The sequence below is a fragment of the Lissotriton vulgaris genome, chromosome 9, assembly GCF_964263255.1.
Source record: "Lissotriton vulgaris chromosome 9, aLisVul1.2, whole genome shotgun sequence".
In the NCBI taxonomy this organism is placed as follows: Eukaryota; Metazoa; Chordata; class Amphibia; order Caudata; family Salamandridae; genus Lissotriton; species Lissotriton vulgaris.
In genome coordinates this window covers 1,098,443,003-1,098,455,475 of record NC_141697.1, presented here as the reverse complement: position 1 = coordinate 1,098,455,475, position 12,473 = coordinate 1,098,443,003, and the positions used below count along the sequence as shown (strand labels likewise).

General features: G+C 41.2%; 1 protein-coding gene across 7 annotated transcripts in view; it reads left to right on the top strand.

Annotated features, from left to right (window-relative positions):
• Positions 1-12,473, top strand: part of CADPS (calcium dependent secretion activator) — a 1,556,059-nt gene that overhangs the window by 825,668 nt on the left and 717,918 nt on the right. The gene's annotated exons all lie outside the window — the stretch shown is intronic.

Genomic DNA, 12,473 nt, shown 5'->3' with positions numbered 1-12,473 from the left:
AAATGTCACATCTAAAATTATTTTTTTGGTTTAATTGTAATGTGTGGGTTCCAATTTTCACGTTTCATTCTCTATCACACAGTAAGCCAGTGCTCCATTTTCTGCTTCAAACAACAGAATGATGGACGGAATGCTTGGATTATTCTTAGCTAGTAACATTTGCTTGGGCTTCATTACAGTAGACACTATATATTTGAGAGGGACCAATTGTACAGAAATTTCCTTGTATCTCATATAGTACCTTGGCTTTTTTGGATTCCTTTTAGCAAACAGGCGTCAACGCGTTTTGGTGGTTGGAGCAAATGGATATGGGTCCACCTTCTTCAGGACAGTTTTGTATATGGGGTCTCTTCTTTCAATTGATCATTGTGCTATCTTGGAAAATTCCTTGGTCATTACACTGTTTGTTGGGAACGACCCTGATACGGTCTATATGTAGATACTTCGAATCAGAATTCCTTGTTTTTATGGAAAACTTGAAGATGTATTACTTCCTTGTATTTTTCTCCATGAAACAGAATGCTACACATTAGCTGTTAAAATCCACCTTAATATATGTAGCTCGATAGTTAGAGATGCGCTGCCCCGAGACTGATGTCGGGGGCCCGGGAATCTCCAGTTACTACTCCCACCGGGTGTGCCTCTTAATCACTTATCTTCCTGGTGGATGAACACAACCTCCAGATATTGGTCAGCTTGTTCCCTCTTCTGGATGCAGTGGATAAAAGGGCTCCATTACAGCCCATAGTTTTTCCACCCACTGTGCTAGGCTAAGCATAGACAATGGTCATTCAATCAGCCACCGATCTGTTCCAGTGTTAACAGATCTACATGAACTCCAAGGACAGGTCCTCCCCAAAAAAGAATAAAACAAGCCCAAACTGGATCTGGCCTATTTACGTTTTATCAGTGAGGTATAGCTTGAGGCACTGTGAGTCAAAAAACCCACATCTAGATGCACCTTTCTCATTCAGGGCATCTACTGCAACCAAGTGATGGAGGGATAGCTTGAATTGTTCTCGGCAACTGGCAGTCTCTCCGGCCACATTCTAGACCTTTTTTTTGTCCACTATTTTACTCGAGAAAGCGACCAGACATATGCTGGTCAATCATGGTCCTGCTGGAACTAAACCTCTACAGCCAAGGCATAGAAGCCATGCTCCATCGAGACAGGGACACAGGAAACCTGACCACTTTCACCCTGCTTCAGCATCATCAGTAAGGTATAGTTTGAATCCTGGTGCACATTGAAGATAGGACAAATGTCTAGGCATGCCCATCGCTCTTAAGACATCTATCACAACACTTTACTCCCAACCACTCTGGGGATTGCTCAGGGTGTATTTAAGACCATGATTTTTTTTTACCCCACTGACCCATTCGAGATAGAAAACTATTGTATGCAAAGCAGTCATGGTACTGCTCCAATAGAAAGTGTCCAACCTGAGCTGCCAAGATAGGTACCATTTGCAGGTTTTTGTTTTCTGCTTTTGGCATTATGCCACTTGGTTCACGCCTTGGCAGTCCCTCAAACTGGTGTTAACCTGAAACAAGACAGGCTCAAAGTTCAAATAAATGAGCTAGCCACTATATTGATCTCTACAACGACCTAGGCATGCCTGTCTAAAATAGAGGAATAGTTGCTTGGAGTGCAGGCTTTTTAAATTTGTTAGAGAAGAGACAATAGCTGTTGTGATATGCATGGTTATAAAGGTGTTCATAAAGCACCATTTTGTATTGTTATCTTTTTGTTCTAAACACCTCCAAGTCAATTTCGGCATTAGATATTGTCGCATGGGCAATACTGAGAGCAATTCATCCCACATGAATTATCTGTGGCATAATAACATGCTCCAACCATTATTCTTATGATCAAAACACAGGTGAAGAACTTTGTAATAGGAAGGCACCCTTACTCCATTATGGGCATCTTGACAAGACTATGCTCTGCCTTACCTTGTTTGTTTTAGCCTTAGCCAAACATCATTATCATCAGGGTGTTGAAATCTACTTTACTGCTAAAATGCTTTAACAAAGTGAATGCCACTGATGGTGCAATTTAGCTCATGCCCCTCCCTTCTTACATGTTGGTGAACTACTAAAGGGAAGCCCTAAGTTTTATTTATGTTTACAGATGGCATCCAGATGTTCCAGGTGTGATGAATGTGAACAGGTAAAAAGATGCTGATTCTCCAACACAAATTGTATATTTTGACATAATCACTGTCAATTGCCCCTACTCCTTACGTGAATGTCAATTTTGGACAACGTGCTAAGCTAGCTCTTCACTTTTTTGTCCAACCAATCCAAAATAATGAAAATACCTTGGTGCTTACCATCATCACCTGAGGGGTACACTAGGGGTTAGGTCCAACACTCTTCAAACTATGTGTGGAAGTTCAATGGGAAGTGTGTGAAAGAAAAGGGGTCACAATCCTCCAGTGTTCTGACAGCACCCAAACGTACCTAAGAACATCCTCATTTATTGATATCTTTATCCTCTGATCTGTACTTGTAAATATTCAATCCTGGGAGACTGAAAATGCCCTCACACTCAATCCATAAAAAACTGAATTCATACTGATTTCTCTGAAACACAGAAACGCTTCATCCCCAAACTGCTTAAACATTTGAATATTGCTGAATTCTTGCTAGTTCTCTTTTACCTACATTGACCTCTCTGGGGATGATGTACGACCCCTACTTATCAATGATCCTTCATATAAATGATACCAATACCTTGCAGAGGATTGGACAGTTTCTGAGAGTTCAATTGTGCATTTACTTAAACCTGTGAAGTACACCGAACTCCTGATTTATAGCAACCACATGGCGTGAAAGCCGAACGGCACACAGGTCTCACAATACACCTCAAGGTCCTCTCTTGATCCAGCTAGCTCGCCAGTCACCCATTGCATCCTCATGGTCAAATAACATAAAATAACAATGTTGGTGCAGAGAGGATTATGCTCAGTACCCAAAGCTCTACAGATTCGCTTGAAGTAGATGACCTGTGACACATGCAGTAGCCTATCTGTCAGCTGCATGCTTCCATCTTTAGTGAGGGATTTAAGAGCTTTGGCAGATGTTTGTGAATCTCTGCATCATTGAGATTATTCTTAGAAAAGTCCGCCTCCTGTCTCTCATTGGTGGTTATTTGGGAATCAGAGAGAGGTGTTGGTATCTCTGGCTTTCTTGAACTGTCTAGACACCAGCAGCAAAATCAGGGTCTGGCAATCTCCAAAGCTATAATACCACCTAAAAGGCAGCTTTGTTGGAGCTTTGCATTACAAACCACAGCATATATTGTGAGTAGGTTTTGTGTGAGTTAGTGTCTGCAAGTGTGTTTGCGTGTGATTCCCTGTATGCCTCTGTCTGATTTTATGTTTTTGTGTGTGTGTGTTTGCATGTGTGATGCCTCTCTGCTATTGATATGGTCCTTGTGCCTGATAACTTGGGCAGGTTTGTCTAAATAAGTCTTTGTCTTCATTGTATGTGCTTGACTGCCATAGTGTATCGATAGAGCATATGCCAGCTTCAATGACTATCTAAGATTTCCGGTGATTGTCTTGTTTTCTATGAGACTTATTGCCTCCATATGTCTCAATGTATGTCTGTCAGTGTCTGACAGTGTCTTTGAATTTCTGTCTGTCTCTTTTCTGTGTGGTGTTTTGTTGCTCACTTGTGTGAAAGAGCCTGACTGCCCAGTTGTGTCACTGTGTGTGTGTAAGCATGGGTATTCATAGTTTAATGTTAAGATTTATGGGCATTCAGGATATAAAACCCATATTGTGCCTTTACATGTGCAAAAGAAGAAAGAATAAATAAAAAATGGTTAATTATTAATACCATAAATTAATGTATGATTGTGTGTGTTTGCTCACATGTGCAGATGTTTGCAGATGCGTGCCTGACCTGCTGTGTATTCCTAATAGATAGCATGTTCATGTCTGGGTTATTTAGTGTGTGTCTGTGTGTGCATGTGTGCCTAACTGCCTCTATTGGTATGACTTCCTGACTGTCAGTTTCCTGCATTTGTACAGGTGGGTATGTTTGACTGCCTTTGTGTACTAGCATGTGTATTTTTGATGTTTTGTGTATTTGATTTTCTTTGTATGTCACATTGGCTGTGCACACCGAAATTCCAGTGTGAGTCTGTTGAGTGCTTGTGGGGGTGTGTCTGGCTTGTCACATTTTCACAGTGGCTAGTAAGTGGAATGAATTTCTCACGATGGTGCCTCTCTGACAGGGCTATTCACAAAGGTAACTTACACGTATGAGTACATTTACACTTACGCCTTTGAGTAACTTTCCTACTTTTGTATATTTCCAAAATCTGACTGTAAAGTTACTCAAAAGTGTAGACTTACACTTCTCCATCCCTTGAAAAAAAGTGGTGGAGTCACATTTATGTGTGTGAGTTACTACTAAAAAAAAGCAGTATTATATCCAGCACTACAAGTGGCCAGCCACTGGCACTGCAAACCCCTCCCATAATAGTGGAGTTAAGAACCTAAAATAAAACCCCGTAGGAAATAATGTTAAATTTACTTCAATTATTTAAAAAAGGTATCATTATTATTATAATTATTAATGACAAATAAGACATTTTCGTTTTTTTACTTTAGATGGGAGTTTATTTTTTAATTCAAACTTCAGAAAAATATTTCTGAGTTAATTAAATATACTCACATTAATTAAAGGTTTATTTAAAAAGTAAACAAATAGTGCTGTACTGTAGCATTTAGTTCTATATATAAAATAAATATAACACAGCAATTTACAGTAATTATTAACAAAAATGCATTTTCTATATTTTTTTAGTTGAATAAACCTTTTTAATTTTCACTATAAATACTATGGGGCCTATTCCGATGTCGGACGGACTCAGGTCCGTCCGACATCGGTCAGGAGCCGTAACCGACTGACCTGCTGGTTACGGCCCTGCTAATACGATGCGACCAAACAGGGTTCGGTCGCACTCATTTACTTCACAATGAAGGCATGCATTCCGAGTGGAATGCATGCCTGCATTGAGAAAAGCAGGAGTGCAGTTCATCCCTGCACCCTGTGGCCGGCACCCCAAGGTGCCTGCCGCCGGGTTCAGGGATCCAAAGAGGGGCACAATAGGTGCCCCCAGGCTGCCATTCCGTAGCCTTGCACCCATGGGGGCCCTACTGGGGGCCCCCAAAGACAGTTTCCGACTGCCTTTTCATGCCAGAAAGACCGGCACAAAAAGGCAGTGAGAAACTGCCATCGTACTCCTTCGGTCGTAAAGAGGCGACCGGGGGAGTACTGAAGTATTTCCAGAAATCCGAGTCAGATTCCATTCTGACTGAGCCCATCGGAATGGCTTGGTTGGAATGGAATCCGGTTGGCACTGACCGATTCAGTGGGAAGGGCTCCGATAATGGTTTGGAGGCCTTCCGACCAGAATCGGCCCCTATGTGGAGAACTCCCTATTATATAGGGAAAAAGTAGAATGTTTTTTATACTCAGAAAAATATTTCAAATATTTTTGGATAAATACTAATGTAAATTAATTGGAAATATCTATTATGAATATAGAACTAGATGAAGAATACTACCACAGTCTTAACTTAATTTGAATGAAATCTTTCATTAATGTAAACATAATACATTAAATTAAAATTAATCTTTCGAAGTTTAAATTGAGAAATACATTCCCACCTAAAGAAAAAAAAATATTTTTGCTTTATTCATTTTTGAAATTGATGTATAGATGAATTCACTACTTTTAATCTAAATATATTTGCTAACAGGCATGCTTACATTCATTTTTAAATCCCCCAAAAGTTTATAAAAGTATTTTATGATTAAATAAAAATAATGTACTTAATTATTTTTTAAATTATTTTATGTGTATTTATATTTTTCTATTTTACATTATTTTATTTTATTTTACATTATTTCCAATAGGGTATTATTTTTTGTGCATAACTCTAATATTTTCTATGGGATATAGTTGCAATACCAGTAGATGGCCATGTGTCATGCTAGACTTCACCCTGCTCCGAGTTGGAGTACTTCACTGCTGTTTTGGAACCCTTTTTGTTGTCTGTAGTAACTATCGACAAGCAGTTTTTTGCCTCATATCCTTACTCCGACCATTGATCCAGCTAAATATACTGAAATCAGCATACCCATCCCTTGCCAGATTACTATTTGTTAAATGTAATACTAAAGTGGAACAACGTGCTAAGGAGGAAACTATGTTGTGGAAGTGTCTCATTGTAACATGATCGCACACACAGTAAATATAGGTCAGTAAGTATGTCACTATTGTTTGCTGTCATGTGCAGTGGCTTTGAATAGATTGACTTGGTCGCTCCAAGTTCTCCAACAGTGTGCGGTCTATTTACTAAGACTTTACGCTGTGTTTGTATAAAAAAGGGATGCAAAACGAAGCAAAACCAGTTTAACCTACTTTCTTTCTAGTGCAAAACTTGTTTAGAGCTGAAAAATCACTTGAAAGGAATGCAAAGCAGCGCAGTACTTAATGCTAAGGCGTGCACCATGGGTTGTGCAATGGCATTCCCATGGAAACCACCCAAGCATTCTGATGCCAAGCCCTATTTACTTAGAAAAGTAAAGCCTTATTACAACTCTGCCGGTCCTACAGTGTACGGTGCAAAGCACCAACCGTCAAAGCCATGGTGCTGCCGCCCGTCAGATTAGGACCTCAATCATATTCTGGTGGGCGGTCATGTGGCTGTCTGACAGCGGCGGTCTGTGAGGCTGATAGAAGAGCCTCACATGCAGTCTGCCGCAGCTGACTGCACCTTCCTGGACTGTGTGGCATACTTGCCTCCCCGTGCAGGAAATGGGATTGCAAAAAACAGGGGGGTACAACATGTGCCCCCCAACATGCACCCCCAGGCCATGTTCTGGCAGGGTGCCCTGTTAGTGCCCCCTTTAATGTCATTCGACCACCCTGTTGTGGAATGGCAACTCGGAATATGCTTGACAGTGCTGGCTGCACCACCCCCAGCATATTCCTGCCAGAGAAAGACCGCCAGCCCAGCAGGATACTTGATTCCGGCACTGCCAGCTGACTCGTGGCTGTCCGGACCAACATCATAGGACCACCGAACTCGTAATAAGGCCCTAAGGATCAGAAAATAGTGCCCATTTCAAGTAGGCACTATGAAGGAGAAATACTTTAATTTCTCCTCCTTTTTCCAACTTTCTATGTGTGCTGCACTGTACTGCAGACATACAAAGTGGGAAACAATTTAAAGTTACTCTGAGATTACTATTTTGTACTGGAAGACTATCCTTCCAGGACAAAACCTACGCTAAACTCATGCAGACACCATTGCACTATGGTGCAAAGGTGTGTGTGTGGCGCACAGCAGCTAATTTCAGCACTAGCGCTAGAAGGAGGAGACAAGAGTGTCATATTTCTGAAAATATGGCAATCTCCTTTCTTCTTCTCGCACAATGCAGAACAGCTTTTCCGTCTGCTCTGCACATTGCGTGAGATTTTAGTAAATGTTCCCCCTGGTGTTGAACATTGGTGCACTTTGTGTATATTTTGCTGGTTGCCTCAGGGTGTTGGTACCAATTGAAATACTGCAAGCCGCTTCATGGTTTCTAGGAATTTGTTTGTAATGTTAACTCAGAAATTACAGTTATGTCCCTAATCTCTTCATAATGTATGCCACAGATAACTCTGCATCACTTCATTGACCTCTGCATGAAAGGACAACTTATTTTGGGTATCAATATTGCTCCCAGCATTGTGTAAAACATGCACGTGTGAAGAGAAAAGACACTGGAATAGAGATGGACCACCTTTCTGCTACAATTTAGAAACAATGGAGCATATTTTTGAATTAGTGGAGCTGTGCTGCGCAGCAATTCACCTTGCTCTTATGCCTGGCATCACAGGGAAAGGGCAGGAATGCACTGTATTTATCCACATTGGGGTATTCCTGTCTTTTCCGCTTGCGCTGGTACCATTTTGGCAGCATAGTGCCAAAGCAAGCCCCCTTGCACCAAAGTGCAAGGGTACCTGTGTTGTAGGCAGGATTATTTTTGTGCAGGAAGGGGCACCTTCCTGCCCCAAAACAATACAGGGAGGAGTTTTCCTCTTTCTATGTATGCTAAAGAATGCAGCACACATAGAAAAAGGGAAAAACGAGGAGAAATAAAGATATTTCTCCTTGGTACACCTTTCCTGGGAAGGTGCAACTTTTTGGTGTATTCCCTGGTTTACCTGGTTTGGTAAATATGGAAATGCGTCAAAACCATGCAAGTTGCATGGGAACAACGGTGGCTCCTCCACCGTAGCAGACACCCCACTGGCTCAGAACCAGCAGCTGAAAAATAAAACAATCTTTTATAATTGTTTCATTTTTCAGCTTCTGGCTGAGCCAGTATGCGTAGGAAGGGGCAGGCCGCGCCATGGGAGGAAGGAGAATTAAGTGGTGTGAGCACTCCTAAGCGCCCATGTCTGTTTGGTCGGCTGTTTTAGGCCAGACAAACAGACCTGCGCAGTTATGTATCTCCAATCCAGCTGGAATGCCCAGCCAGGTTGGAGAAACTAAACAGACTCCCTGTGCCTGTTGACTCAGCCCGCTCAGGCCAAAATGCTGTGGGTAATAGCATGAGAGTAGGCATGGATTGCACAGGGAGTCCCTGATGCTGTGTCAGTGCCTGCTGGGACCAGGAAGCAGCAGAAAACCGAGGCATGAGGCGGCTGGCAGACTCATGTAAGTCTTTTTTTTTGTTATCACCCCCCCCCCCCCCACACACACACTCCTCCTCTCGACCTCCTCCCCCGCACCCCTTCCTCCTGTCCCACAACTTTTTTTTTGTCAGCCGTGGCCTCGCACGCAACACCCAAGGCTCACCTCCCTTACGCAAAGGAATGCAATGCAGTGTTTTGCGCCGCATTTCATTACTCCAGGGGCCTTATTTATGAAGGTCTTGCGCCGCCGGTGCGTCACTTTTAAAATGGGAAAAAGTGTCGTACCAGTGGCGCAAGGCCTTCATAAATGAGGCCCCAGATTTTTTAAGCCATTCAAAGCAACGCAAAGAGCGCATTGCATGGCTTCAGAAATGTGATATTGCGTCGCTCTTGCACGTCGTTTCATGGTGCAAAATATGGTGCAGAGAGCCAAAAAACTGTAACGGAAAGATGTGCAAAAATAGCTGATAATACAATTATAAAATAGCAGTCACGATAATGTGTTCTCTGACATATTTAAAATATGAATTAATGTATCAATGCAGATTACCAAAATTAGAGTCGACTTACTGCACGATTTTCTTTTATAGCCATATTTTCTTTTAGGTTCTTTTATAATATAAATCGAAGTTATTTACAAGCTATCTCAAGTATTTTTAATTATCCAATGTTGGCATCAAAAAAACAATTGGTTTCACGACACGCTTTTTCCATTTATACGATCTAACAATGCACTTCTCCAAGATATCCAGGAGGTGGCAGCATAACATTATATACTGAAAGTACTAATGTTAGGAATTGGTTCTAACTTTGTGCTGTAATATTCATTATCCGTGACTGTTATTCGAATCCGTGATATTGTTTGTTAGATTCGTCATCATCAGTAGTATAGCAAGCTTCGGTATTAACATAATCCCACTTATTTTTTTATTTTTTTTCTGCTCTCTGACATTGTTGCGAGGTCTATTCCTGAATATAACTTACATGACACAATTTCGCAAAAAATCTTTAATAAAGTCCAATAGGAAACACAAAAACATTGTACTTTATTGGAATTCCTTAGAAGGATTGATTCTCGACATATTTTTGAACAATCTACTGCAGCACATCTTTAAAATTGTAACGTCTGTGGATCCCCCACTCTATCAATACTTGAAGCTGAAAGCAATACTAAACATTTTGTAACCAGTATACATTAAACAAATACACAGTTGATGAAATATTTGAATTCATTCACAAAAAATGCAAAAATCAAAATTTAAATGTTAATTGGAAAGTTGGAGCTTTTCCGAATATACTTTTATTTCTAAAGGCTCTCCAATATCAATTTGCATTTTTTCTTTCAAATGTATGCTATCTTTTTTTGGTGCAAACCAGTTCTTCAGTTTAGGTTACCAATCCACCATACTTTGTATACGGATTGCTCTCTTCTATTTTTACTGTGCCCTAGTTTGACACAGAAATTTGAAAGTGAAATAAGTTGTTAATGTTGTAATTTTTTTTTTTTTAATCGAGACAGATTTAGCAGCCTTTGCATGAAAACATGAAGCTGTTCCAGCTGCCAGAAATGCCAGAAGTTAGAACAGCGCTGCATGGCAGCTGTCCCCTTTTCACTTCTTCAAACTCCCTCCCAGACCAAGCTTCTGAGTCTCTCCCCGCTCAATCTACCCTCTTCCGAACCACTTCTCCATGTTTACCACACAACTGTACCATTCTTGATGCCACCGCACTCCTAAACACCAGGGGCCTTATTTATGAAGGCCTTGCGCCGCCGGTGCGTCACTTTTAACATGGGAAAAAGTGACGCACCGGTGGCGCAAGGCCTTCATAAATAAGGCCTCAGGCTGCCAATGCTGTGTGTTCCTGCCTACGGAGAGCTCATATTAGCACTGGGAGGAAAACTGCAGACCAGAAGTGATGCCATAGAATTTCCTACCACAGAAAGCCCACCAGTCCTTAATTTGAGTTGGTAGTTTCCTGTGCACTGCTCTAACACTTATTTGGCAACATTTGTTCTTTTGACATTCTGCCACATGGTGGCACTGTTTGTCTAATGGTGAAATGAGCACAACAGGTGTTTAATAATGTAATATACATTAAGAATGATTAATACCTGATTACCAAACCATTCTTACAGCTTATTCCAGCCCTCACAAACAGACTCTTCAGATCAGTGTGTATGTGTTCTTCTTTCTCTGGTCCACACTGAATCCATACTCCTCATGCTTTACCACAATTCTTGTTAGGGTAAGACACAAGCACACCCTAAATAAACCTTTGCTTGCAATTCTGGTAGCTTGACGTGAGAGCAGTCAGGTTTACCTTAGAGGCAATGTGTAACACTTTATGCAGCACTTCAAACAGTAATAAAATGAAAGCCAAGCACAAGAAAAATCCCACACCAATTAAAAAATTTGAGTAAAATGTAAATAATATTTTGGGACCAAAATGACAAAAAATCCAATCAGTTGAACTGGACATATGCAATTTCAAAGATTTAAATGAAAATAGTGTCTAAAAGTTACCATAGAGAGCCTACATTAGGGCTAGAAATGCTGAAGATGATAAATAACCATTTAAGGACGTAATAATAATAGGGATGGCGCACACCAAAATGTAATGCCCAAACACAGATGACGGTACAAAAGGGGGTGGTGATGGACGGAGCATCTAAATCAATCAAACACTCACACCCAGTCAAAAGATCTGGGCTTAATCCATCACCGTTCTTTAGCCCACTCTACCACCCCAGTTCAGACATGGCTATATGCAAATCAGTCTGACCCTGTGCCTCATGGGAACAGTCCAGCCCGAACTGCCAAGCCTTGTCTTCCCTGGACCGGAAACAAGCTTCCGAGGACCGGTTTCTGGCATTCCAGCGGTCTTCAGCCCGGCTTGCTTGAATCCAGTGGCAAAGTGAGCAAGGGACTCAAGTCTGAGCATACCCTGCCACACTTAGGGGCACAGGGTCAGACTGATTTGCATATAGCCATGTCTGAACTGGGGTGGCAGAGTGGACTAAAGAACGGTGATGGATTAAGCCCAGATCTTTTGACTGGGTGTGAGTGTTTGATTGATTCAGATGCTCCGTCCATCACCACCCCCTTTTGTACTGCGAACACAGATGACAGCATTGCTAAAGCATCCTACTTCAAGTGTTACTTGATGGGTTTTATACATTTGAAAATATTCTAGTTTCAGGTTAATTTTTTAACAGTGTTCTTCATGAAACATAAATTTAATTTGGAAAATTACAGACACTACCGACAGAAACGTCTGAAGATAAATACCATAAACCTGGAGCCTTAAACCATATTGAGCATGGACTTTTTTGACGTTTGAAATGATGAAAGACAGTGTCGCTTTAATTGTGTGTTATTTGTGGCAGGTGCATTTGCATTGATTTCAGTAGTTACATGTTTTAAAACACAGCCCTCATATAGGCCTATTAATGAGCTCTGTTCCTTGATGTCTGTGTAGCCTCTGGAAGTGAGAAAAGGCGGTATTGACTAGGAGAAAGGAGAGAGGAAAAAGGCATGGTGATTTTCATTGGCATCATTTTGATTTTCTACTGAGAAGAGTTTTCCAAATCTATTCTGTTTTAAGTCTGACCTGACAGCTTTAGCTGTCTGACACAAAAGAGGGCTGCAGTTCCCTTGGGAGTAAGAAAGTGCTCAAGAATGGATCCGAAGAACTTATCAGGAGGACCAGGGACTGTGGTTGGGTGGAATCCCTATGATCAGATCTGAATGCCCTC